Here is an 11,265-nt window from a genome sequence, read left to right on the forward strand (position 1 = left end):
GTAGTGCAGGTTGTGGCCCTTTGGTTTAGCTGAAAAAGTCCTGGACTTCTCAGAAAACTTGATGAAGTCTCCCACAGTTGTATAAATTGGACAATTTAGGAATTTTAAACTTTAGATGATCATTTGGTCCTTTTCTATTTTATTTTTATTTTTGTTAATGCAACAGGACTTAAATAAATGAACTTTGATCTTTGTTAAAAAATAAATAAATAAATAAAATGTTCAAAATCTCTAGCAACTAGAGAAATGCAAATCAAAACTACTCTAAGATTTCATCTCACACCAGTCAAAATGGCAGTTATCAAGAATACAGATTACAGTAAATGTTGGCGGGGATGTGGGAGGAAAGGTACACTCATACATTGCTGGTGGGACTACAAATTGGTGCAACCAATCTAGAAAGCAGTATGGAGATTCCTTAGAAAACTTGGAATGGTACCACCATTTGACCCAGTTATTCTACTCCTTCATCTATACTCAAAGGACTTAAAATCAGCATACTATAGTAATGCAGCCACACATCAATGTTCATAGCAGTTCAATTCACAATAGCTAACTGTGGAAGCAACCTAGATGCCCTTCAATAGACCAATGGATAAAGAAACTGTGGTATATATACACAGTGGAATATTATTCAGCATTAAAAGAGAATAAAATAATGGCATTTGCAGGCAAATGGATGAAGTTGGAGAATATTATGCTAAGTGAAGTAAGCCAGTCCCCCCAAAAAACAAAAGGCCATATGTACTCTCTGATAAAAGGACACTGATCCATTATGGGGAGGAGGGAAGCATGGGAAAAATGGAGAAACTTTGACTTGACAAAAGGGAGGGAGGGTGAATGGGGGCAGTAAAGATGGTAGAATGAGACAGATATCATTACTCTGGATAGGTGTGCATAGAAATGTAAAGTTGTAAAATGTAAATGTAAAGTTGTGTTGCAGTTGTGAACAATGAATCAAATTGCATTCTGCTGTCATATATACCTATTTATAATCAATTGATTAATTATTTTTTAAAAAAGATAAAATCAAACAAAAAATAAGGTGTTCCTAAGCTGTGCATCTGTTGTTAAGATAACTTCAAACTCATCAATGAATTCTCCCTCCTCAATGGTCAACTTTGGATGGAAAAGCCCCCTCCTCATGGAGATGTACCATGGTCCTGGATTAATGACATCATTACAAAGCACTGGGTTCCATCATTGACAAGAAGGTCCATGGTGCTGCCATGTAGTACCTGTAGGAAAATGAGATGGAGTGTGATGGACAACATGGAGGTTGAGTGAGTGCCAAAGAGGGAAAACAGAAAAGAGTTTGACAAGTAACAAGGAGCTCCCTTCTTTGTTGAAGCCTTTCCCCTTTACTCAGCAATGTCTGCACACACATCCTCTTTAACTACCTCAATTGTGTATTTTAAAATACTTTTCAAGCTGCACCAAATATTGACAACTGCAAGTGACAAACCTAAAGTTTATTCATTTGTCTCTGAGTGCTCTTGCACTCGCCTGTGTGCCCTCTTGTTCTTGTTCTCTCTCTCTCTCTCTCTCTCTCTCTCTCTCTCTCTCTCTCTCTCCCCCTCCCTCCCTCCCTCTCTTTCTCTCTCTCTCTGTCAGACTTGGCCAAGATGCAAACATCATTATTCAGGGTTCCAACAAGTGCTATTTTATTGATAATAATCAAGTGATGTGCTCTGGTATTAAAAACCTATGTGTGACACTGAGACATCCAATACACCATCAAGCATGACATGACATCTTTGTCTGCTGCTGTTGCTATAACTGAATACTACAGACTGGGTAATTCCACTCACAGATTTGAAGGTTCACATTTGAGGGACCACATCTGTCAATGGCCTTCTCATGGATGTGGATTCTGTAGAGTCCTGAATTAATGCAGAGCATTAGATAGTGAGTTAGAATATATATGCCGGTTCAGGTCTCTCTTCTTCTTTAATAAAGCCTCTATATTGATCCTTAGTGTCCCACCTTTATGATCTCTTTTGTTCCTAATTATTTCCCAAAAGACTCACTTCCAAATACCACTAAGATATTACTTTGGTGATTACATTTCCAATATATTAAATTTGGGGCACATTCAAATCATGATTTCCCCAATTTCGGATGCTACTGCACTCCCAGATCAACAGTCTCTCCACAACTCCTGAGGGTCTGTGTTGAGACAAAAAAAAAACTTTCTAGTTTTTTTGTTACATCACAATCAACACAGAAGGTTTCTGTGACTAAATGATTCACATTTGTCCAGATTTTCTCCCACCAGCAAGTAATTCTGCAGTAGTGGACACTAGCAGGTGTTCTCTGATTTGATTCTACTTAGAGAGTGTGTCCAATCTCCTTGGTGGGTGTTCAGTCACCAAGCCTGCCCACTCAACTTTAGTACAGACCCCAGTTGCTTCTGAACAACTGGTAATAAATCAAAGTTCCTATAACCCCTTCCTGGGGTTTAGTTAATTTGCTTAAGCATCTCACATTCATAATAAAACACAGTTACTTGTTTATTATGTAAGATATTACAGAGGATCCAGGAAAAGAAATGCATAAGATGAGTCCAGTAAGAAGGGATATAGAGCTCCTATACTCTCTCCAGTGTGCTACTCTTCCCGCACATGCCCATCTATCCAGAGGCTTTCTGGAATCCTGAACTTTTCTGATTTATGCATGCGTCACTGCATATACATGACTGATTTAATCCTTGGTCATTGGTGTTAAACTTACATTTCAGCCCCTCTTCACTTCCCAGAGGCTGGGAAGTCAGGCTAAAAATCTCAACCCCCTAATTCTAATTCTACCTTGGTCATTCTGATGACCAGTCCCCATCCAGAAACTATGTAGGAGCCCCAGCCACCAGTCAACTTATTAGCATATGATAGTGCCGCAGTCCAGCTGCAGCAAAATAAACGGGGGGGGGGGGGGGGGGTGGCGAGGAACTTGCATAGATTGATACAGCAGGAGTGGGAGCCGTTTATTGTAGGACAGGAGGGGTATATATACATTCCACACAGCTTATCTTAATTAACGTAAACTAGATACAGCAGTCAACCAATAAGGAATCTCCACACTTAATGGCTCGCTGGCGTTACTTCACAAACCACTCCCTCTGGCAAAATGCCAGGCACCATCTTGACTTGTTTACAGACTCTAACATGATAGGATACTATAACTTTGAAGAATTTAAGGATTTTAGAAGTACTATGCCAAGAAAGACAAACAAAGACCAAATACATATCTTACAATGCCACAATGGCCAATTGGAGATGCATCTGAAGCCTCTGATCTACACACCCAACTGCAGGTAGGGTTCACAATCTGACCACTTCCTTCTTCACAGACTAAGGATTGCTCACAGAGGCCATATCTTTCAAGAAAGTGAAGACTCACCCTCCTTATAACAACTAAAGGAAAAAGGTCAGTGGTTGTAATGGGATGGGGACAGATAGATAAGGAATGTCTTCTTAACAAGTACAGGGGGTCTCCTTTTGGAAGTGATGAAAATGTTTTATACTGAGGTAGAACTGATGGTTGTATAACAGTATTACTCTGAAAATAATAATCCTCCAATTATTTTTTCCTTCCCCATTTCTTGATAACCTGTAGTTTTTCTACTCCAGCTTCTTTATCTGAGAATGGATATTGAGAAGCTGCCCCCCTGGGCTTGGGTTGACATCCAATAAAATGGTAACTATAACATATCTCAGTCTCGCACAGCCTAGCCAAATCTGCATATGTTTATTTCTTGGCTTTTGTTCCAATAAATTATAACATTTCTGTAGCTATCTTCCCAGTTTTGGTCAAATTGTGATTAAATTTGGGTTTTCTCTCTCCATCACTTGTTCTTATTTCTAATGCAGGCACGTGACTGAATCCAGTTAGTAAAGATCCCACCAACATCTGACTTGGGCCCCATCAACATTACTGTGGATAGACTAAATGCCACTGAGTGTTTACTTTTAAATGATTAGTTTTGTGTTATGTGAATTTCAGCTCAATAAAAAATGAGTTAAAATACAAGGGAACCATTTTATTTCATTACTAGGATTGACTCTTACAAAGTGATGGCTTTTTTCACCTATGTGGGGAAATCCCTGGGGAGCAACAAGGTTTTCTTTAAGTATGAGAAGTTGCACCACAGGCCTGGTCTTTGGCTCTGTCACCTTGAAAATTGAGATTCCCCTTCACTAGGGATGACTGAATTAATTAGGGTACTTAGTGTGCTATATCTTTTCTGTTCACTTGTAGTCCCAGCTACTGGGACAGCATATAATATTAAACTTTATGCTTCAAAAAAAATTCAACCTAAAAAGGATTTCTCTTAAAATTAAAAAAAAAAAAAAAAACTTCTTCAAATCTCCCTATTTGTAGATTCTTACTCCTTAGAGGAATCTCACAGCCAGAAGGGACTGGTATGCAAAGTAGAGGGCAGGAGGGAGGCATTGCAGGTATTTCTGTATTGGAGTGAAAGGAAATTATTATGATATGGCAAATGAATGACTCATTCCAGAAAAGCAGAGTGGGAAAAAGAGGTCTGCCACTTATCTGAGTTTCCTCAGTCTTCTGAAAGCACTCACCAGACTCCAGCAATTTTAGACTGACTTCTTTGACAATTAGTTACTAAGAAAAAGTAGGACATTTTTAAAGCATTTTATAAAAAAACATGCAATATTCTGTTGTGGGCTTATGGAGGAACTAAGAAGAACATGTCTGCCAGTGTTTCAGTTGTCACTGTGTAGTATAAATCCTAATAAATGCTACAAAATGTGTAGATGTGCTTAGTGCAAAGCCAAAATATTTCACTTTTAAGAAATTTAGGGTCAAGAGATTAAGGGCATTACCCAAGATTATACATATATCCTGATAACATTGGCCTTCCTTGCTAAATCCCATGTCACAAATTACAAAGATATCTTCAAATTTCACATTTTGGATTTATACAGAGGGGTTTCATCATTTTTCACCACACTTTCTACTTTAGACCATTTTTTCTTTGGACTTTTGGCTTTCCTTACTTGAATGCTATTGATTTTATGCAGGTTTTAACATAAATGATTAGAGTATTTGCTGATGATTTTATAAGTATGTAAGAATTAAATAAATATATTTACTGATTTATGCATGCACTATATATTATGGTACATTGTGTAGATATTTTAACATGTGTTATACCACAAACATATTTAATAGTTGGCTTTTTAAACATAAACTATATTCAGAATATCTCCACCACAGCACATACAGATTAACTTCAATTTGTATAACAAATGTATGTTCCATAGTGTACTTAACTGTTTAATTATACTGTGGAAGATATTTAAGTCCAACTGTTGCAGCACTAAATATGCAAGAGAGCCTTTACATACATTAGAGAATGTGATTGTAAATAAAATATCTAGAAGTAAAATCACTTGATCAAATTGCACACGCATTTTGAATGATAACAATTACTGCCCAAATCCTGTTACAAAACCTTCAACAGTTTATACTCAAAATAGTTAATGAGTATTGAAATATTTGCTACTCATTTGAGGGAATATTTTCAGGTCACATTAATTATTAAATGGCTTGTTAATTATTTAGACAGCTTGTAATTTTCCTTCACACTATAATTGACTTTCTCTGTAATCACCTGGCCAAAATCATCTTAGAGAGCCTCCTGGTAACCAAATCAGGAACCACCCATCCACTTTCAAGTTTCCAAGAAGTCACTGCTGCCAGTTGGGGTGGCATATGCCTGTAATCCCAACAGCTCAGGAAGCTGAGGCAGGAGGATTGTGAGTTCAAAACCAGGCTCAGCAAAAGCAAGGCAGTAAGCAACTTGGTGAGACACTGTCTCTAAATAAAATACAAAATAAGGCTGGGATGTGGCTCAGTGGTAGAGTGTCTCTGATTACAATCCCCAGTACAAAAATAAAAGTCTGGGTTAAAGATGGCGGGCCAGAGGGAGGCAGCATTCTGTGTCACTCTGTCTGTGATCCATATCTCATCTAGTCAGAACACTGCATCTCTGAGAGTGTTAGAAGACCCCTATATAGCTGCTCTCTGCAGAAATCACCAGCACTGTGACCCCACGCAGGGCTCCGGGCCTCAGAGTTTGAGCAGGACGCCAAGAATTCAAGCAGGACCCCTGCCTCCAACACCCAAAGTCCAAAGATCTAGCCACACAGGGCTTGCAAGCACCTTAGCAGAATCACCTATCATCACACCTGCAGATCTCCAAGACTTTGTTTTGCACCCATGCAGGTCACTCAGCTGCTACCAACCCACAGCACAATACCATCACCTGGCTCCCCTCACCCCACCAGACACCCCAGTGCTGAAAGCAGACTGCCTCCATCTTGGCTGAACATTCTCACCATATTAGGTGGGGGCAGCTCCCAGATCAGATCTCCAGTGGCCATGTACCAGGTTTGCAATCTCCCCCTCTCCCCAGTGGCGGTAACCCAACACAATAGCTGCCTAACACAGGTGCACAATGTGACCAGGGCACCACCCACCGGAGAGCCCCAGTGTAAGAGGACCAGATGTATACACAGCCAAGTTCTACAAGACCTTTAAAGAAAAACTAATACCAATACTCTTCAACTTATTCAGAAAATAGAAAAAGAGGGAGCACTTCAAAGCTCATTCTATGAGGTCAATATCACCCTGATTCCAAAACCAGGCAAAGACACATAAAAGAAAGAAAACTTTAGACCAATGTCTCTAATGAACATAGATGCAAAAATTTTCAATAAAATCCTGGAAAATTGAATAAAAAAATAATCAAAAAGATTGTGCACCATGATCAAGTGGGATTCATTTCAGAAATGCAAGGTTGGTTCAACATACAGAAATCAATAAATGTAATTCATCTCATAAATAGACTCAAAGATAAGAATCATATAATCATCTCAATAGATGCAAAAAAAAAGCATTTGACAAAATACAGCAGCCTTTCATGTTCAAAACACTAGAAAAACTAGGGATAACAAGAACATATCAACATCATAAAGGCTATCTATGCTAAGCCCAAGGTTAACAACATTCTAAATTTTAAAAAAGTTGAAAGCATTCCCTCTAAAAACTGGAATAAGACAGGGATGTCCTCTTTCACCACTTTTATTTAACACAGTTCTTGAAACACTGGCCAGAGCAATTAGACCAAAGACATTAAAGAGATGCATATAGGAAAAGAAGAACTTAAATTAGTACTATTTGCTGATGATATGATTCTATACTTATAAGACCCAAAAAGCTCCACCAGAACACTGCTAGAACTAGTAAATGAATTCAGCAAAGTAGAAGGATATAAAATCAACACCCATAAATCAAGGGCATTTCTGTATATCAGTGACAAATCCTCTGAAAGGGAAATGAGGGAAACTACCCCATTTACAATAGCATCCAAAAAAATAAAATACTTGGGAATCAACTTAATGAAAGAAGTAAAAGATCTATACAATAAAAATTACAGAACCCTAAATAAATAAATCAAAGAAGACCTTAGAAGATGGAAAGATCTACCTTGCTCTTGGATAGGCAGAATTAATATTATCAAAATGACCATACTACCAAAGGCACTATACAGATTTAATGCAATTCCAATCAAAATCCCAATGGCATTCCTCATAGAAATAGAAAAAGCAGTCATTAAATTCATCTGGAAAAATAAGAGACCCAGAATAGCTAAAGCAACACTTAGCAAGAAGAATGAAGCAGATGGCATCACTATACCAGACCTCAAACTATTCTACAGCACAATAGTAACAAAAATGACATGGTATTGGCACCAAAACAGACTGGTAGACCAATGGTACACAATAGAGGACACAGAGACTAACCCACAAAACCACAACTATCTGATATTAGACAAAGGTGCCAAGAACATGTATTGGAGAAAAGACAGTCAACAAATGGTGCTGGGAAAACTGGAAATCCATATGCAACAAAATGAAATTAAAACCCTATCTCTCACCATGCACAGAACTCAACTCAAAATGGATCAAGGACTTAGGAATAAAATCAGAGACCCTGTGACCAATAGAAGAAAAAGTGGGCCCTAATCTCCATCATGTGGGATTAGGCCCCAATTTCCTTAATAAGATTCCTGTGGCACAAGAATTAAAATCAAGAATCAATAAAAGGGATGGACTCAAACTAAAAAGTTTCTTTTCAGCAAAAGAAACAAAAGAACAAATAACCCAATCAATAAATGGGCCAAGAACCTGAAGAGATACTTCACAGAAGATGATTTGCAATCAATCAACAAACACATGAAAAAATGTTCATCATCACTATCAATTAGAGAAATGCAAATCAAAACCACTCTAAGATTTTTATCTCACTCCAGTCAGAATGGCAACTATTATGAAGACAACAATAAGTGTTGGTGAGGATGTGGGGAAAATAGTACACTCATACACTGCTGGTGGGACTGAATTGGTGCAGTCAATATGGAAAGCAGTATGGAGATTCCTTGGAAAATTGGGAATAGAACCACCATTTGACCCAGCTGTTCCTCTCCTTGGTCTGTGCCCAAAAGACTTAAAAACAGCATACTATAGAGACACAGTCACATCAATGTTTATAGCAGCAAAATTCACAATAGCTAAACTGTGGAACCAACCTAGATGCCCTTCAATAGATGAATGCATAAAAAAATGTGGTATATATACACAATGGAATATGACTCAGCAATAAAAGAGAATAAAATCATGGCATTTGCAGGTAAATGGATGGAGTTAGAGAAGATAATGCTACATGAAGTTAGCCAATCCCCCAAAAAACAAATTCTGAATGTTTGATGAAAGGTTGATTCATAGTGGGATACGGAGCAGGAGCATGGGAGGAATATATGAACTCTAGATATGGCAGAGGGGTTGAAGGGAAAGAGAGGGGGCATGGGGTTATTAATGATGGTGGAATGTGATGATCATTATTATCCAAAGTACAGGTATGAAGGCACAAATTGGTGTGAATATAGTGTGCGTACAACCAGAGATATGAAAAATTGTGTTCTATATGTTTAATAAGAATTGTAATACATCCTGCCATCATACATAAATAAAAAATAAATAAATAATTTTTTAAAAGATAAAATTAGCAGTGAACCTAGAAAAGGAAAAAAAAAGAATTTCTTGGGTTGGAACAATTCTTTGGGTTTAATGTTAGGGTAGTCAAGGAAACTGGGGACAACAACAGAATGAATAGGCATCCAGGCATGAGTGGGATCTTTCACTGAGGAAGTGCCCCCTCCCCAGCCCCCCCCCCAAAAAAAAAACAAACAAGTTTTAGCCTAGAATTTAAATCTTGGATGTTGAGGCCCCATTCTCCTCCCTATAGACAATCTATCTCCTGCCTTGACGGCAATGCTTCAGTGCAAAGGGCCACTTTCAGGTGAGAAAAGTGTCCCCTCCACCACTTTGTCCTTCTATAAAACATTTACAAAGACCCATTGAATAGCAGGAAATCAAGATGAAAGAATAAAACTGAAAACCGACAATGAAACACTGGCACTTGGTGTCCCTGAAAATGCAAAACTGAACACCAAAGACCAACTGTCCTGATCTGTTGAGTACACCCCTTCCTGACAAAGAGCTGTGCCTGTGCCTGAGGATGGTTCTCTACTTGGTCCTAAGAAAAGACAAATTATTGGTAAACGCCCATTTCAAAACTGGCCCTGAGAGAACCACATGGAAGTAGACATGTCTAAAAGAGAAGCAGCCTTCTTATTCATGCTGGTAGGGCACACCAAGCCTTGTTTACAATACTCAGCATGATTCTACCAACCATAGGAGGTCTGCTTCCACCTGACCTGCTGAACCTACTTCTATCACCCTATTCCCCTATAACACAACCCTTGCAAACCACTAACAGACAATTATCTGTTTACCACCTCTATAGTTTTGCCTTTTTTAAGATGACTATGGTATCTTCAGACTGGCTTCTTTCACTTGAAATTCATCTATGTCTTTGGATGTCTTGAAAGTTCATTCCTATTGAGTAGCAGTATTACATCATGTAGATGTACCCCAGATTGGTTATTCATTTCACCTATTCAAGTATGTCCTGATTGCTTAAGGAATCTGAATGTTATGAATAGAGCTACTATACATATTACTGTGTTTTGTTTGAATACAAGTTTCAAAGCAGTCTAACTACTTAAGGTCACAATTGTTGAATTATACAGTAAGACTATGTTTATGTTTTGTTCATTTCCTTGGCTCATTTATTGATTGGGTTATTTGTGGGGTTGGTTTTTTGTTGTTGTTGTTGTTTTGGTTTGTTTTTTGGTGTTAAGTTTTTTGAAACTTACTCATTCTAACAGGTAAGTGGTGCTATCTGTATTACACAGGCTTCTCCAAAGAAATAGAACCAATAGGATATATAATACATCACTTCCTGCAAAAAATCACATGAAAGTAATGCACAAACATGGGTAAAACTGGTATGATATTGTGTAACTATCCCCTGACTCCACCTCTGGTACAGTTCTTAGCAACCATCCCTCTGTAAATATTAACACCCCATACCATGGGGTTGCTGTTACTCCCTCTGAAGATAGTTTGCATTCTCTCTTCAATGTGTATTCTTTGCTTTTCCCCAAAGCTTCTCACTCAAGATGTTTGGCATTCTCCCTTGTACTAAAGATGGCCAGCATTTTCCCTTGAATGTGTATTTCTTACTTTACCCCAAAAAAGTATCTTCCCTGAGATGGCCCACATTCTCCCTTATGTATATCTGCTTTTTGAAATAAATCTACCAGTGTCTCAAATGGCATATGCTGAAATTATTTTCATCCACACATGCCAAAGATCCCATTTATTCTTAGTCCAATTCCTCCTCTTCAAGAGTTCCTTGAACCTCCAGACACAAATTGAATAATGTGTTTATGGAGACTGAGAGTCCTACCATCTGCCATCTGCAAGCTGGAGAACCAGAAAACACCAATGGTGTAACTCAGTCCATGTGTAAAGGCTTGAGTGGAGCAGGGGAAGTGTTGGGTGAGGTGAACCAAGAACCAAGAGGGCAGAAGCAAATGGAAGTCCCAAATCTAGACAAGAAAGATAATTCACTCTATTTCCATCTTTTTGTTCCATCTGAACACTCAGAGTGGATGATAAGCATGTCCATTGGTGAGGGCTATTTTCTTTATCAGTCTTTTGATTCAAATGCTAATCTATTCCCAAAACACTCTCACAAACACACCTGGAATTAATGTTTTAACAACTCTCCATCTCTGAATTGTCTCCTAAATTAATCACCACAGGACTC

The sequence above is a fragment of the Marmota flaviventris genome, chromosome 14 (assembly GCF_047511675.1).
Source record: "Marmota flaviventris isolate mMarFla1 chromosome 14, mMarFla1.hap1, whole genome shotgun sequence".
Lineage (NCBI taxonomy): Eukaryota > Metazoa > Chordata > Mammalia > Rodentia > Sciuridae > Marmota > Marmota flaviventris.